Consider the following 18,645-nt stretch of genomic DNA (forward strand, 5'->3'; position numbering starts at 1 on the left):
AAAAACATCTTGAGAAAAAAAAACGAAGCTGGAGGTCTTGACTTTAAGGCATATTATGAAGCCACAGTGGTCAAAACAGCATGGTATTGGCATAAAGATAGATATATCGACCAATGGAATCAAATAGAGTGCTCAGATATAGACCCTCTCATCTATGGGCATTTGATCTTTGATAAGGCAGTCAAGCCAACTCCCCTGGGACAGAACAGTCTCTTCAATAAATGGTGCCTAGAGAACTGGATATCCATATGCAAAAGAATGAAAGAAGACCCATATCTCACACCCTACACAAAAGTTAACTCAAAATGTATCAAAGATCTAAACATTAGGTCTAAGACCATAAAACAGTTAGAGGAAAATGTAGGGAGATATCTTATGAATCTTACAATTGGAGGCGGTTTTATGGACCTTAAACCTAAAGCAAGAGCACTGAAGAAGGAAATAAATAAATGGGAACTCCTCAAAATTAAACACTTTTGTGCATCAAAGGACTTCATCAAGAAAGTAGAAAGACAGCCTACACAATGGGAATCAATATTTGGAAACGACATATCAGATAAAGGTCTAGTATCCAGAATTTATAAAGAGATTGTTCAACTCAACAACAAAAAGACAGCCAACCCAATTACAAAATGGGAAAAAGACTTGAATAGACACCTCTCAGAGGAGGAAATACAAATGGCCAAAAGGCACATGAAGAGATGCTCAATGTCCCTGGCCATTAGAGAAATGCAAATCAAAACCACAATGAGATATCATCTCACACCCACCAGAATGGCCATTATCAACAAAACAGAAAATGACAAGTGCTGGAGAGGATGCGGTGAAAGAGGCACACTTATCCACTGTTGGTGGGAATGTCAGAAGGTGCAACCACTGTGGAAGGCAGTTTGGCGGTTCCTCAAAAAGCTGAATATAGAATTGCCATACGACCCAGCAATACCATTGCTGGGAATCTACTCAAAGGAATTAAGGGCAAAAACTCAAACGGACATTTGCACACCAATGTTTATAGCAGCGTTATTTACAATTGCAAAGAGATGGAAACAGCCAAAATGTCCATCAACAGACGAGTGGCTAAACAAACTGTGGTATATACATACGATGGAATATTATGCAGCTTTAAGGCAGGATAAACTTATGAAGCATGTAATAACATGGATGGACCTAGAGAACATTATGCTGAGTGAGTCTAGCCAAAAACTAAAAGACAAATACTGTATGGTCCCAATGATGTGAATCGACACTCGAGAATAAACTTGGAATATGTCATTGGTAACAGAGTTCAGGAGGAGTTAGAAATAGGGTAAGATAATTGGTAATTGGAGCTGATGGGATACAGACTGTGCAATAGGACTAGATACAAAAACTCAAAAATGGACAGCACAATAATACCTAATTGTAAAGTAATCATGTTAAAACACTGAATGAAGCTGCATCCGAGCTAAAAAATAAAAAAAAAAGGGGGGGGGGGGGGAGGTATAAGGAAAATAGTACCTATTACAAACTACAGACTGTAGTTAACAGTGATATTTTAATATTCTTTCATCAACATTACAAATATACCACATTAATACTACTGGTCAATAAATGGGGGGAGTGGAATAAAGGGAGACAAGGAATATGGCAGATTTGGGTTTTCTTTTTTACGTTTATTTACTTTCTGAAATAATGAAAATATTCTTTAAATTGATCATGGGGATGTATTCACAACTATATGATAATACTGTGAGCCAGTGACTGTATACTTTGGGATGATTTGTATGGTATATGAAAATTATCTCAATAAAACCGCATTTCTAAGAAACTGCCTACAGAAATTAAAGATCTCATGGATTAGAAGACTCAGTATTGTTAACCTGTCAATTTTACCCAAGTTGATTAACAGATTCAATGTAATCCACATTCCCAACAGGTTTTTATGCTTTTATACAATCTTTATTATGAAGGACCAATGTTAAAAAAAGTGAAATGTATGGAAGCCGTTGCTTGTGAAGTCTTTTATATACTCTAGTGGCAGAGATGCAACATCTAGTTCACTGCTATATATGAGCACAGATTTTTTTCCTGGGCCATATGATTTAGAGTTTGATTTCTTACCAGAGTCACAATCTTACTACACCTATTCTTTTATGTCTGGCTTATTTCACTCACAGCACTACACCCTCTAGGGTCATCTATGTTGTCATATGCTTCAGGACCTTCTTTTGTCTTACTGCTGCATAATATTCCAATGTAAGGACTATACCACATTTGTTTACCCACTCACTGGTTAATGGGCACTTGGATTGTTTCTATCTTTTAACAACTATGAATAGTGCTGCTATGAACATCAGTGTACAAATGCCCATTCATGGGCAGGACTCAGTGGCTCAGCAGCCAGAGTTCTCACCTGCTATGCCAGAGACCCTGGTTCGATTCCCGGCACCTGCCCATGCAAAAAAAAAACAAATGCCCATTCAGGTCACTGCTTTCAGCTCTTCAGCACTTCTTTCAGCTGGATCATAGGGCAATTCAATATTTAATTTTCTAAGGAAAGCGCCAACTGTCTTCCATAGTAACTTAACATTATACATTTCTACCAGCAGTGAGTAACTGTTTCAATTTATCCACATCCTCTCCAACATTTGTAGTTTACTGTCTGTTCAACAGTAGCCATTATTATAGGTGTGAGATGATATCTCATTGTAGTCCTGATTTGCATTTCCCTTATAGCTAATGAAGATGAGCATTTCTTCATGTGCTTTTAAGCCATTTGTATTTGCTCTTCGGAAAAATGTCTAGTCATATCTTTTGCCCATTTTATAATTGGGTTGTTTGTTTCTCTGTTGTTAAGTTGCATATTTTCTTTAATACATAGGACATCAAGCTTTTATGCAATATATGGATACCAAATATTTTCTCCAACTGAGTTGGCTGCCTTTTCACCTTTTTGACAAACCTCTTTGACGCACAGAAGCTTCTAATTCTGAAGATTTCCCATTTTTTCTTTCACAGCTTCGTGCTTTGGGTGTAAAGATGAAGAAGCTACCTCCTATCACTAGGTCTAGAAGATGTTTCCCTATATTTTCTCCTACGAATTTTATGGTACTAGCTTTTACATTTAGGTCTTTGGTCCATCTTGAGTTAATTTTTGTACAGGATGTAAGATAGCAGTCCTCTTCCATTATTTTTGCTATTGATACCCAGGTTCCCCCAAGCTTATTGAAAAGACTATTCTGTCCCAATGTGGATTTGGGGGCCTTGGTGAAGATTAATTGACCATAGATTGGATGGTCAATCTCCATGCTCTCAATTCAGTTCCACTGACCAATACTTCTTTCTAGCTTTGTGCCAGTTCTCTGCTGTTTTGATGACTGTGCCTTTATATTAAGCTTTGAAGTATAGGGAAATATTAATCCTCCCACTTAATTCTTCTGTTTTAGGATATCTTTAGCTATTCGAGGTTTCTTTCCTTCCAAATAAATTTTATAACTAGCTTTTCCAAGTCTTCAAAATAGGTTGTTGGATTTTTATTGATAAAACCAAAATTGGTTGTTGGAATTTTAATAGGTATTGCATTGAATCTGTAGATCTGTAGATCTGTAGATCAATTTGGATAGAAGTGGCATCTTAACAACATTCAACCTTCCTATCCATGAGCACAGAACATATCTCTATCTATTAAGAGCTTCTTTGATTTTTTTAGCAATGTTATAGTCTTTGGTGTACAGGTCCTTTACATCCCTCGTTAAGTTTATTCCTAAATAGTTAATTTTTTTAATGCTATTTTGAATGGATTTTTTTTCCTTAATTGTCTCCTCAGGGAGCTCATTATTTGTTGTTCTAGTTTGCTAGCTGTCGGAATGCAATACACCAGGAATGAAATGGCTTTTATAAAAGAGGAATTTAATAAGTTGCAAGTTTACATTTCTAAGGCCAAGAAAACATCCCAATTAAAACAAGTCTAGAGAAATGTCCAATCTAAGGCATCCAGGGAAAAATGCCTTAGTTCAAGAAGGCCAATGAAGTACAGGGTTTCTCTCTCAAGTGGAAGGGCACATGGTGAACACAGAGTTTCTCTCTCATCTGGAAACGCACATGGTGACACAGTCAGGGTTCCTCTCTCATCTGGAAGGGCACATGGCGAACACGGCATCATCTGCTAGCTTCTTCTCTTGGCTTCCTGTTTCATGAAGTTCCCCAGGAGGCATTTTTGTTCTTCATCTTCAAAGGTCACTGGCTGGTGGACTCTGCTTCTTGTGGCTATGTCACTCTGCTCTGCTCTCCCTGAATCTCTCTCATTCTCCAAAATGTTTCCTCTTTTATAGGATTCCAGTAAACTAATCAAGACCCACCCAAATGGGCGGAGACACGCCGCCACCTAATCCAGCCCAATAACACTCTTGATTAAATCACATCTCCAGGGAGATGATCTAATTACAGTTTCGGGCATGCAGCACTGAATAGGGATTAGAAGAAACAGCTGCCTTTACAAAATGGGATTAGGATTAAAATATGGCTTTTCTAGGGTACATACATCATTTCAAACCAGCACACCTGATCACTTATAGCTCTGGTACCAGGAGTGGTTCTTGAGAAAAAGAATCTTAAAAATGGATTTTTTTGCATTTGAGTCTCTACTCTGATTGGCTCAAAGGCAATATTTCCAATAATCAAGGTAGCACTGACAGTCAATGGCTCAAGGTGACAACAGATATGCAAAATATTACCATTTGATTCTGCTAATTGTATGCTTATACAAGGTAAGGCTGTAAGGGACTGTATTGGACACTTTAACAGATTTTGTGGAGTTAAAAAGTATAATGATGTTGGCTGGTTCTTCCTAGATATGCTGGATGCAGTAATAAAAGAAAGGGATAAGCTGAAGGTTTCTAATTTGCAGCTTAAGTGCCAGATAAAAGTTTCTATGTATGCCCTTAAAGAAAATCTTCAGTGCCTGATAGACCTGTAACCATCTCCCTTGGGGAAACAGCCCTCATTCCTCTGTCTGGAGAGATTAATCCTGTTTCATGACATGAAACCACAAATGAATACACTGAGGTAACTGGCTTGAAAGATGCTTCTCTTTTTCATGACCCACCCCCATTACCCTCTTTTTTTCCAGGCTTAAAACTAAAGTCCCAACAGGCCCTAAAAATGTGGGGCACAAAGTGTGACCCATAAAGAGGTACACTATACTTCAAAAGAGCTGCGTGAACTTTCCAATTTATATAGGCAGAAATCTGGGTAATACACATGGGTCTGGATATAAAGGTGTGGGATAATGATGGAATATAAAGCTGCTTCAAGCTGAATTTATCAATATGGGCCCACTCACTAAGCAAAGATTATAGATTCAATGTTGTAATTCAAGATATTAGAAAGGGCATGAACAGTGTGTATGGGTGGTTGGCTGAAACATGGATCAAACAGTAGCCAACATGACCTGAGGTTGAAATGCCAGAACTGCCCCGGTATAATGGAGATGAAGGGATTGAAAGGCTTAGAAAGAATGGAATGTTAGAGAGTGGACTTATCATGGAAGACGTGCTCACATCACCCAGGAATACCCAGAGGATACACCTCTTACCAGGACTGTGAGAAATAAATTTGTAAGACTAGCTCCATCATCCCTGAAGAGCTATGTAGTTGTCCTTCCCTGTAGGTCAGATGTTACTGTGGGGAACTACAGTCACTGAGCTGAAATCCTTAAACACAATGGGGATGACCAGATCCCAAGTTGGGAGAAGCCATGCGGTGGCACTTAACAGACAAAGACAAAGTAGGCGTAATTATCATAATAGCAGACTCAAAACAGAAGTCAAAATACTATGACTCAGAAAGAATTATGGTATTGGCTAATACATCACGGGGTACCTAGAAGTACAACAGATGGGCAGTCTACTAAATTCTTGTTTGATCTGTATAAGCAGAAGAGTTCTAGGTCAAATAAACAAAAGTCTCACTTAAATTATAAAAATATAATCACAGCCCCTTAATTCCCAGACTTGAGAGAGTTCACAGACCCAGAGCCCCTTGAATGAGGAGAACACCAGGCCCCCTTGGGGAAGGACCCTGTTACACTGCCAAAAATTTATACTGTCAATCTTCTCCCAGCATTCCCCAAGACCTATGGTCATTTACCAGGGAAACTGTGCACCAGGAAAAGTAAATGACCAGATATTTGGGGGATTATTAGATACTGGCGCAGCAGTGACAATTCCAAGAGACCAAAATGTCACTCTGCTCCAAGAGAGTGGGGGCTTACGTAGGTCAGCTGATCAACGGAGTCTTAGTTCAAGTCCATCTCACAGTGGGTCCCCAGACCCATTCTGTGGTCATTTCCCCAGTTCTAGAATGCATAACTGGAACTGACAGACTCAGTAACTGGCAAAATTTCCACACTGGTTCCCTGATTTGAGGAGTAACGGCTATTATGGTAGGAAAAGCCAAATGGAGGCCACTAGAACTGCCCATATCTAGCAAAGCAGTAAATCAGAAGCAATACCAGACTCCTGGAGGGATGAGAGAGATTAGTGCCACTCTTGAGGTTTTAAAGGAAACAGGAGTGATGATTCCCACCACATTCCATTCAACTCTATTTAGCCTATGCAGAAAACAGAAGGGTCTTGGAGGATGACAGTGGATTATCATAAACTTAACAGGCGGTGACTCCAATTGTAGCTGCTGTTTCAAATGTGATATTATTGCTTGAGCAAAAAAACATCACCTGGTACCTGGTATGCAGCTATTGACCTGGCAAATGCTTTTTTTTCAACAGCTGCTAGTAAGGACCACCAGAAACGGTTTGCTTTCAGCTGGCAAGATCAGCAGTATACTTTCACTGTCCTACCTCAGGGGTATATCCACTCTTCAACCCTTTGTCACAGGGACTTTAATCATTCCTCCCTCCCACAAGACATCACACTGGTCCACTATATTTAATGATATTATGTTGACTGGACCTAGTGAGCAAAAAGTAGCAACTACTCTAGACTTATTGGTAAGGTATTTGCATGTCATGGGATGAGAGATAAATCCAACAAAAATACAGGGGCCTTCCATTTCAATGAAATTTCTAGGTATCTAGTGGTTGTATAGGACATATTCCCTCTAAGGTGAAGAATAAGCTGTTGCATCTGGTACCTCCTACAACCAAAAAAGAGGCACAATGCCTAGTCGGCCTCTTTGGATTTTGAAGACAACATATTCCTCATTTGGATGTGCTACCCCAGCCCATTTACCAAGTGATCAGAAAAGCTGCTGCTTTTGAATGGGGACTGGAACAACAGGAAGGTCTCTGACAGGTCCAGACTGCTGTGAAAGCTGCTCTGCCACTTGGCCCAATGATCCAGCAGATCCAATGGTGCTGGTAGTATCAGAGGCAAATAGAAATGCTGTCTGGAGCCTTTGGCAGGACCCTATAGAAGAACCACAACAGGGTCTTAGGATTTTCAAGTTCAAGCCTTACCATCCTCTGCAGATACCTACTCTTCTTTTGATAAACAGCTTTTGGCCAGTTATTGGGCCTCAGTATAGAGACTGAATGCTTAACCATGGGCCACCAAGATGCCATGAGACCTAAGTTGCCTATCATGCTGTCTGATCCATAAAGTTGTGCTGTCTGACCCATGAAGTTGGGCATGCACAGTGGGACTCCATGAAAAAATGGAAATGGTATATACTAGATAGGGCCCGAACAGGTCCTAAAGGCACAATTAAGTTATATGAAGAAATGGCCCAATGGCCATGGCCCATGCTCCTGCCACATTACTTTCTGTCATGGTCAGGTTCATGTGTCAACTTGGCCAGGTGGTGGTACCTGTTTGGTTGGGCAAGTGCTGACCTGTCTGTTGCGATGAGGAGATTTCATAGAATTAAATCATGATCATGTCAGCTGCATCCACAGCTGATTCCATTTGTAATCAGCCAAGGGGAGAGTCTTCTGCAATGAGTGATGCTTAATCTAATCACTGGAAGCCTTTTAAGGACGATTCAGAAGAGACAGGCTCTCTTCCTGCTTCAGCCGGCGAGCCTCTCCTGTGGAGTTTGTCCAGACCCTCCAATGGAATCATCAGCTTCACGGTCTGCCCTACAGATTTTGGACTCTACATTCCCACAGTTATGTGAGACAATTTTATAAATTTTATATTTACAAATATTTCCTGTTGATTCTGTTTCTCTAGAGAACCCTAACTCATATGCCTTCTCTTTCCCAGCCCAGAACTATGACCTACTGGGAAGTTAGCTCATTACAGTCAGTTGACTAAGGAAGAGAAAACTTGGTCCTCATTTACAGATGGTTCTGGACAATATGCAGGTACCCCCTAAAAGTAGACAGCTGCAGCACTGCAGCCGCTTTCTGGGATATCCCTGAAGGACACATGAGTGGAAATTCTCCCAACAGGGAGAACTTTTAAGCAGTGTACCTGGCTGTTTATTTTACTTGGAAGGCAATCTGGCAGGAGATGTGTTTGCACACTGATTCATGGACTATTGCTAACAGTTTACTGAATGGTCAAGGACTTGAAAGGGGCATGATTGGAAAATGGGTGACAGAAATATGACCACACACCTCTGAACATGGGGAAGAGGTATGTGGATAAACATCTCTGAGTGGGAAAAAAAACATGAAGATATTTGTGTTCCATGTGAATGAGCAAGAGAGGGTAACTTCAGCAGAGGAAGGTTTAAATAATCAAGTGGCTAAGATGATCCATTCTGTGGGGACAAGTCAGCCTCTTTCCCCCGCTACTCGTGTCATTGCCCAATGGGCTCATGAACAAAGTGGTCATGATGGTAGGGACAGAGGTTATGCATGGGCTCAGCAATATGGATCCACTCACCAAGGCCAACCTTGCCTCTGCCAGTGCTAAGAGCCCAATCTGCCAGCAGCTGATACCCACACTCAGTGTCCGATATGGCACCATTCCCTGAGGTGATCAGCCTGCCACCTGGTGGGAAGCTGATTACACTGGACCACTTCTATCATGGAAAGAACAGCAATTTGTTCTAACTGGAATAGACACATACTCTAGATATGGGTTTGCTTTCCCTGCACGTAATACTTCTGCCAAAACTACCATCTGTGGATTTACAGTATGCCTCACCCACCATAACGGTATTCCACATGGCATTGCTTCTGATCAGAGAACCCACTTCATGACACATGAAGTGCAGAAATGGGGACATGCTCGTGGAATTCTCTGGTCTTACCATATTCCCCATAATCCTGAAGTAGCTGAATGGACAGGACAATAGAATGGCCTTTTGAAGACTCAATTACAGTGACAAGTAGGTGGCAATACCTTATAGGGCTGGAGCAATGTTCTCCAGGAGGCTGTGTAAGCTCTGAATCAGCACCCACTCTATGGTGCTGTTTCTGCCATTGCCAGGAATCACAGGTCGAGGAATCAAGGGGTGGAAACGGGAGCCACACAACTCACTATGATTCCTAGTGATCCACTAGGAAAATTTCTGCTTCCTGTCCCTGCAACCTCGAGGTCTGCTGGTCTACAACTTTTAGTTTCAGAAGGAAGAGTATTTCTACCAGGAAACATAATAATGATTCCATTGAACTAGAAATTAAGACCATCACTTGGCCACTTTGGGCTTCTCATGCCTCTGAATCAACAGGAAAAGAAGAGAATTACTGAACTGGCTGGGGTGACTGATCCTGACTATCACAAGGAAATAGTACTACAACTACCCAATGGAAGCAGTTTTCCTAGAATGCAAGAGATCCCTAGGTGTCTCTTAATACTTCCAGGCCCTACAATTAAAGTTAGTGGAAAACTGCAACAACCCAATCCAGGAAGGACTACCAATGGCCCAGAAACTTCAGGAATGAAGGTTTAGGTACTCTCCAGGCAAACAATCACGGCCAGCTGAAGTGCTTGCTGAGGGTAAAGGAAATATGAAATGAGGAGTGGTAGGTAGTGATAAATATGAGCAAAGACCAAATGGCCAGACAGAAACTAGGACTGTAATTGTATGAATATTTCTTCCTTATTTTGTTATGAGTATGTTTGCATTTGTATACAAAGCAAATATCTTTGTTTTCCTCTCTATCTTATCACCTTTATTATATGACATAAGTTGTATTGTTCATGTTATATAGTATTTAAGTTATACAGCATCAAGTTTAAAAGTAAATATTACCCAAGGATTTGCACTCTATTCTGGAAAGATGTAGTGTTTTGTATGCAGGACAGATGAGCAACATTAGTTGAAAAATATGTCTGCTATTGTTTTCTATTTAGAGATTAAGTATGGTTTAAGGAGATGTGTATAGTTGTCAACTTGACAAAGGGTGGACATGTGATAGTTAGGTTCAGTTGTCAACTTGGCCAAGTGATGGTGCCCAGTTGTTCTGTTGCTGTAGACTTAAATCATCAGCACATGGATTTCATCTATGGCTGATTACATCTGCAGTTAACTGAGGGGAATGCCCTCTGCAATGAGTGTCGTTTTAATCTAATCAGCCAGAGGTTTAAAAAGAGTAATCAGAAGTGAATTTCCTAATTTAACTTGTATGGTCAGTTTAATTGAACACCATAAGTACATGGAACCTTGAATAGGACATGAGATTTTGCTGGTTTGTCCAGGTTAGTGTGATGCCCCGATAAATTCCAGAGTGATTTGAATAGTGAATAAAGAAGTACTTGTATAGTCCCCTTGGGAGAATGGGGAAAAATTCAACTTCCCTATTTGGAGAATTCTTGATATTCTTGCAAGCAGTGGGGACAACCAAATCAATAGGGCAAGCTCTCAATCTTGCGGTTTGACCCTACAAAACTTATTCCTGCAAAGGATAAGCTAAGCCTACTTAAAATTGTAGCCAAGAGTCACCTCCAGAGAACTTTTTATTGCTCAGATGTGGCCTCTCTCTCTAAGCCGACAGAGCAAGCGAATTCACTGCCCTCCCTCCCTCGACGTGGGACATGACTCCCAGGGCTGTAAACCTCCCTAACAACATGGGACAGAAATCCTAGGATGAGCTGGGACTCAGCACGAAGGGATTGAGAAAACTGTCTCGATCAAAAGGGGGAAGAGGAAATGAGACAAAATAAAGTGTCAGTGGCTGAAAGATTTGAAACAGAGTCGAGAGGTTATTCTTACGCATTTTATAGATATCCTTTTTAGTTTATGGTGTATTAGAGTGGCTAGAGGGAATACCTGAAACTGTAGGAGCTATGTTCCAGTAGCCATATTTCTTGAAGATGATTGTATAATGATAGAGCTTTTGCAATTTGACTATGTAATTGTGAAAACCTTGTGTCTAATCCTCCTTTTATATACAGTATGGACAGATAAGTAAAAAATAAAGATAAAAATAAATAATAGGGGGAACAAAGGTTAAAATAAATTGAGTAGACTGAAATACTAGTGGTCAATGAGAGGGAGAAGTAAGGAGTATGCATGTATGAATTTTTTTCTTTTTTATTTTTTTTGCTGGAGAGATCCAAATGTTCAAAAAAAATTATCATTGTGATGAATATACAACTATGGGATGAAATCATGAGCCACTGATTACATACCATGTATAGAATGTTTGCATGTCAAGAATGTTTGTGTGTTTGCTTGTTATGTACAATAAAAATATTTTTTAAAAAGGAGGCATCAGCTGAGAGAATCTCTCTGCACTTCAGCCAGTCAGCCTCTCTAGGAAGAATTCACTAGAGACCATCATCAGAGCTAGAGTTACCAGCTTGCGGCCTGCCATGTGGAGTTTGGATTCATGCATCCCTATGGTTGTGAGGCACTTTTATAGATATCTCCTACTGATTCTGTTTCCCTAGAGAACCCTGGCTACTATAGTGAAACGTCTATGGAGGGGAATTTGACAATTTCTAACAAAAATTATATATGCATTTACCCTGTAACCTAACAATCCACTTCTACGAATTTATCCTGGAGGTACACCGTGACAATATGAGAATACCTATTTACAAAGTTATTCATTGTAGCATTACTTATAATTGGAAACACCTTAGATAGTACCCATAACAAAGGAAACTGCTTGAATATATGATAATACACATGCACAATGGAGTACCATGCATCTGTATTAAAAAAAGAGAGAAAAAGATTTCTTTGGCATGCTGTGGCATTATTTCCAGGAGATATTAGTAAATTTTTTTTAAAATTACTAATTTAAAAATTTACTTTTTTCACTAACTTTTTGCCAAAAGTTACATATAGTATACCAGCTTTTATATAACCAAGAAGGAAAAACAAAAGCATACACATATCTGTTTATCACTACAAAACAAACACAGGGAAGATAAACCAGAAACCAGTGAAGTTGGCTAGCTGCTAGGGATGGAGGAATGGGGTGAAAGGGATACAAGAGAGAACATATACCTTTTATATAGTTTTGACTTTTGAAAGCATATTAATTGCTCTACATAGTCAAAAACTATAATCAATTAGAATGCAAAGTGGCACAAAAAATATAAACACAAAGATGTCTAAAATAATAATTTAAAAACAACCTTGAAACTCAAAGAAACTAACACACCTAATTTCATTTCAAATGAATACCTTAACTACAGCTATGCACATAAGAAGAATGGAAGTAAAACTGGGAATACAAAAGGAGGAGAAGAGTGAAGAGGAGGAGAAAGAGAGAGGAGAAAGGAAGGGTAGGAGAGGGCTAATCCAAGAAACTTAAGGAAAACTATTTATGGATAATGTTAGTCAATATGATGTTGGGAAGGGGGGCAGGGGTTGGTAATTACAAACAAATTTTTCCACTCATTTTAACAAAGTTTGCTTATTGTAGTAAACGGATAAAGCAACTCTGAAACTATTTTAGATGTATTCTAGGATTGAGCAAATGAATACATTTATTAATGATGATGGGGAGCTAGGGTTCTCATGGCATACAGAGGAGCATTATGAATATGGAGCAGAAAAAACATCCTTGTGGACATGAACTGAAACTGGATATATTGCTCTATCAACTCATGATTTTTTATATGAATATACATATGTATATAGCTATTTTCACAGACGTGTGTGTACATACACACATATGTATAGGTATGAATGCATACGTGTGTGTATGTATAAATACACATTTATTTCCTAGCTCCATCTCCTGAAAGGGCTAAAAAGGAGAAAACAAACCAGAAGTAATGAGGACACCTACCACTACCACCCAAAGATCTTGGTATCTATTACTATTCCCCACGACAGGGGAACCAGATTGAAGGAGCTCCACTAGGAAAACATGCATGCCAAAATAATTAAGCAGAATAATGAATTATAAAGCATTTACAAAATAAGCATTCATGAGTCCATATGGACAGATACGGCTCTTGATTACAGAAGAATGCCAAGGGCTGATTGGTAAATGGGTAGGGACTACTGGAATGAGAAAACTACCATTTTGCAACCATCAGAGTAAAAAACTGGAACAAACAAGAATTATCAGTGAATGCTAAACCTATAGGGAACTATGATCAGAATCTTTGCAGTCTTTCCACAGACTGCTTATTGCTTCCAGGAGGGGAAAAAGAAATTATATAGTGGAGAAATCTGGAAACACCTTGGCAAAGTGATCAAAATTAACATTCCAATGAGGGGCAGCCAGGCATGGTATGCCTCCAGATGTTGTGTATCTTTTTCTCAGTGTGTCACATCTCCCTGTGCATGTTCCCACCAAGAATGCATAACCTCAATCTAATCACAAGGAAACTTCAGACAAACATAAAATGAAGAACATTCTATTAAAGGGGAGAAGAAGAGCAGGTGAAGATTGGATTTTTCAAAACTGTCAATGTCATAAAAGACCAAGGAAGGTGGTGGAAGTACACCAGGAAAAAAAAAGTGGTTAAAAAGAAATGATAATTAATGCATGGACTTGGAGAATTTCAGTTAAGAACAGAAACCATCAGGAGATAGAAATAGGGTAGATATTGGGTAATTGGAGCTGAAGGGATACAGATTGTGCAACAGGACTGATTGTAAAAATTCAGAAATGGATAGCCCAATACTACCTAACAGTAATACAATAATGTTAGTCCACTGAATGAAGCTGAATGTGAAAAAGATACAGGGAGGAAGGCTGTATGATATAATCTAGGAATGCCTAGAGTGCAAAATGATAGTGACTAAATGTACAAATTAAAAAATGTTTTTGCACGAGGAAGAACAAAGGAATGTCAATATTGAAGGGTGTTGAAAATAGATGGTAATTCATATTTTAAAACTTTAATTTATGCATGAGGCTAAAGCAAAAAATGTTTATTCGGTACAAAATTTATATTTTGACTAGTGCATTTCCTCATATAACTTATATGGACAGTCTACTTGAACACCATAAGTACACGGAACCTTGAGTAGGGCATGAGATTTTGTAGGTTTGTCCAGAGTGATGCCGTGATAAATCCCAGAGTGATCTGAACAGTGAATAAAAAAGTATATTCAAAGTCCCCTTGGGGGAATGGTGAGACAGAGGGAAAATTCAACTTCCCCAAGTGGAGAAGGCCTCATATTCTTACAAGCAGTGAAGACAAGAAAATCAATAGGCCGAACCTTCAATCTTGGGGTTTGTTCATATGAAACATATCCCCGCAAAGAACAGGCTAAGCCTACTTAAACTTAGGCCTAAGAGTGACCCACAGAGAACTTCTTTTGTTACTCAGATGTGGCCTCTCTCTCTTAGCCAACACGACAAGCAAACTCACGGCCCTTCCCCTCTCTATGTGGGACATGACTCCCAGGGGTGTGGACCTTCCTGGCAACGTGGGACAGAAATCCTAGAAAGAGCTGAGACTCAGCATCAAGGGACTGAGAAAACCTTCTTGACTGAAAGGGGGAAGAGAGAAATGAGGCAAAATAAAATGTCAGTGGCTGAGAATTTCAAATACAGTCGAGAGGTTATCCTGGAGGTTATTCTTACACATTACATAGATATCCCCTTTTTAGATTAAGGTATAATGGAGAGGCTAGAGGGAAGTGCTTGAAAATGTAGAGCTATGTTCCAGTAGCCAGGTTTCTTTAAGATGACTGTATATATAGCTTTCACAAGTGACTGTGTGATGTTCCTTTTATCTACAGTATGGGAAGACAAGTAAAAAAAAATATGGATTAAAAATAAATAAATAATAGGGAGAACAAATGTTAAAATAAATTGGGCAGAGGGAAATACTAGCGGTCAATGAGAGGGAGGGGTAAGGGGTTTGGTATGTATGAGATTTTTCTTCTTATTTATTTTTTAAATGATCATGGTGATGAATATACAACCGAAAGAAAGAAATAAATAAATATCATACTTATGAGGGGTTATCCTCAAGTGGACTCTGTACCTAAATGAAAAATGCTGTAAGAGCCATTACTAGATCAACTAACAAAATTGGAATGTGCACAATATATTTGTATCAATGCTAATTTATGAAGTTGATAACTACAACGGTTATATAAGAGAATGACCTATCCTAGGGAACTACAACAGAAGTTTTAGGGAAAAGAAGCATGATATATGTTACTTTACTTCAAATGGTTCAAAAAAGAATTTGTGTGAATATAACTGTACGGAGAAAGGAAGGAAAGGGGAAAGGAGGTGAGAGGAAAGGCACACACCATGGCAAGTGGATGAATCTAAATAAATGATATCCAGATACTCTTTATGCTATTTTTGTTTATGTAATTTTTTATTCCAGTTATTAAAAAGACAGATACTACACACTGAACTGTACAGTTAAAATGGCAAATTGTTAAAATTTTTTAAAAAACAAATAAATATATACATATCATGGAAATAGTACTCTGCTATATTCAGAATATTAACAAGTTAAGTGGGAAGAAACAGTTTAGGAGGCAATAAAAAGGCTATTAGATAAATACAACCATGAAATCATAGGGTCTTGGCCAAGGAATCTATGATTAGAAACAGAAAGTGGGACAAATGCTAAAGACATGAAAATAGAAAACCAGACAGGGCCTGTTACTGGATGCATCAAAAGGGAGGGGAAATTATTCAAATACGACTCCAATTTATAACCCTGCTAGCCAAGAGAATGTTCGTACTACCTTAAAAAAAAATTTCAATAGTTAGGCAAAGCACAGTTTCCTTCTCAACCATCCGACAACCTTTTCTATTCTCTTTTCCCCATTCTGGTGTAAAAACCGTTTGGAGAAGAATTATATGAAATGTTATTTGCCAGCACAAGCAATCTGTCTCCACAAGGTAAAACAGTAAGAATAAATACGGTTAATTCAGATTTTGACTAAATACCTTTAAAATATTCTTACATATGAAGAAAAAGTCAGGGGAATGTCTCATATTAAACTATAATATACATTCATCCTACTCACCTCCAAAACTGTACATGTGTGTATGTACACATATATGAATACTTATATACTCATTCCAAGCCCATTCAGTCCATTAATATTATCATTAAAGACCAAAAAAAACATAAAACAAGTTTAAGATTAAATCATAAATTAAAAAAGAGAACAGTATCTTCAAAAGGCTGAAGTAAAAAAAAATTACAGAAGACTGAGTCAAAGTAAAACTGAATTACCTGGCTAAACAATCAAATGATGTTCAAATAGGAGTCTATTTTTATTGATCTCTGACTCCACTGTTCAGCAAATGTTTTGATCCTGAGAACAAAATAAAAACAAAAAGAAAAAGAATATTTAATTTTATTGCCCTTTCTTAGTTCAAGAATTATCATCAGTCACACACAAATTAACTCTTCCATCTTTCCCTTCTCTGGATATAAGAAACAAAAAAGCAAATGTTACCAAATACAATGCCTCTCCCTAAGACTTTGTGCTCATACCTTATTTTGTCATATATTACTACCTTGGGTTAGAGTCAGGTATTGCATAAACAGCATACTGTCATGGTTTATAAGCATGGATAAAAAAAAGTGAGAGTAGAGGATGCCAGCTCACAGTCCTGAAAAGTTAAAAAAAAAAAAAAAGATAGATAATCTGAACTTGTGGATGTTCCCAGCTGCCCAGAGGGAATAAATGCTGAACAGGGAGCAATTAAATACAACAGTAATACTGTGGCAAAAGCTAACAAATAGCCTGATCAAAAAAAGATAAATACCCAATAGATGGGTAAATAAGTGGATGGCTGGATGGGTGAATGGATAAAGTAAACAAGCAAAAATTTTAAAAATACTCCTGTATGTTTTCTTCTCCTCTAAAAAAGTATACATGTGGGTCACCAACAAGAAATTTTTAGACGGGGGTTGAGTGAAAATAATCCCCAATGAAGTACATGACCAAGCAAAACCGCAGACTTTTACAAATGAGAAAACGGATAGGCAGGTTTGAGTGGAACAAAGTAAGCCTACAAAAAAACCTTACAAATTTCTAAATGTACCCAAAAAAGCAGAAATCTGACTGCCATTAATCAACAACCATAATTATCTATGTCTTAGAGTTAATGGTATTCATATCAGCCTGCTGGGAAGGGGGTTAGAAAAAACTATATATTCCCAAGTTCCATTATCACAGCAATGGCCAGTCTGCATGGAATAGATAAGAAACAACCAACTACAATCTAGCTACATGATGTGAAGGGTCTGTTGGACCTCAGAACCCAAATGAGAAGGGAGATAATTGGGTAAAAAGTACATCGTATGATGGGGGGAGGGACAAGAGTTAAGAGGGGGCGGTTTCCTATTTGGCAAGGGTGTGTTTATTGGTTTTCTTTCTCTTGGGAACAATGAAATTATATAAAATTGAGAATGTTGATGGACTGTGGACTTTCGGCACTATACATGATGCCTGGTGAATGCAGGTGGATGAAGGATGCAATGACTGAGAAGCAGATTGGTGAATGATAGCGTGTACCTACGAACAAAGGTTGGGCTGCTACAAAAAGAACAAAGTCCTGAGGCATGCAATGATGTGAATGAACATGTGGGACATTTGGTGAGGAAAATAAGCCAGAAACAAAAGAACAACAATGGTATGCTCACCTTTAGAAAATGCTTATAAGAAAACAGGGACCTAGACTGTAAGATTTTAGAGCAGACACATTAAGCCCAGAGCGGAGATTATTATTTCTGGATTTCGAGAGGCTGTTTTATATATGTACATAACCTGATATTTAGAGATAAGAACAAAACCGATTAGGCTGGGGTTCAAATAATTCAGAACACAGGGGCAAGGAAGACAGTGTCTATATTTTAGAACCACACATACTCTTTGAGAAGAAAGGAAGAAAGGTTTATTTGGTTTGGAAGTAAAATTTTCTGTAGCGCATAATCTAACTAAATCTATCTGTAGAGCTCACTTAAACAACTGAAACACAAGGAACACAGAGTTAGAAAAATAATCCTATATGGATTATTGTAATGCATGGATACAGCCTAGAGTATATTAAGAGATAATCAAAAAGTATTAGCAAAGCCCCTTAAGGGATGGATGGGAGAAAGAATATGGAACTATTAAACCTTACCATCAGGAAATCCCAACACTGTGTCAAACTTTTTGACACCCAAACAACAGGCCATGCCCTCAATCCTAAGGCTTATTTGTGTGAAGCTTACATAGGTAGTGGAGAGGTTTAGACTAGCTACAGGCATGCCTAAGAGTTACTTCTGGAAGACCTCTTTTGTTACTCAGATGTGGCAGTACTCTAAGCCCAACTCTGCAAGTGAAATCACTGCCCTCCCACCTACA

The 18,645-nt window shown here is 38.6% G+C and overlaps 1 protein-coding gene across 9 annotated transcripts in view; it reads right to left on the reverse strand.

The window, feature by feature from the left end:
- The window catches only part of NCOA3 (nuclear receptor coactivator 3), a 161,382-nt gene that overhangs the window by 50,947 nt on the left and 91,790 nt on the right, over positions 1 to 18,645 (reverse strand). For 4 of the 9 annotated variants that reach the window (XM_077167509.1, XM_077167453.1, XM_077167467.1 and 1 more), the window contains exon 2: positions 16,521 to 16,602. The exons of 3 other annotated variants lie outside the window; for them this stretch is intronic. The gene's annotated coding sequence lies outside the window, so the exon portion shown is untranslated. Of the gene's footprint in view, positions 1 to 7,226; positions 12,496 to 16,520; positions 16,603 to 18,645 lie in introns of those variants that run through there. 2 more of the 9 variants (XM_077167487.1, XM_077167502.1) reach the window with 2 other exon arrangements.

The sequence above is a fragment of the Tamandua tetradactyla genome, chromosome 1, assembly GCF_023851605.1.
Source record: "Tamandua tetradactyla isolate mTamTet1 chromosome 1, mTamTet1.pri, whole genome shotgun sequence".
NCBI classification, from domain to species: domain Eukaryota; kingdom Metazoa; phylum Chordata; class Mammalia; order Pilosa; family Myrmecophagidae; genus Tamandua; species Tamandua tetradactyla.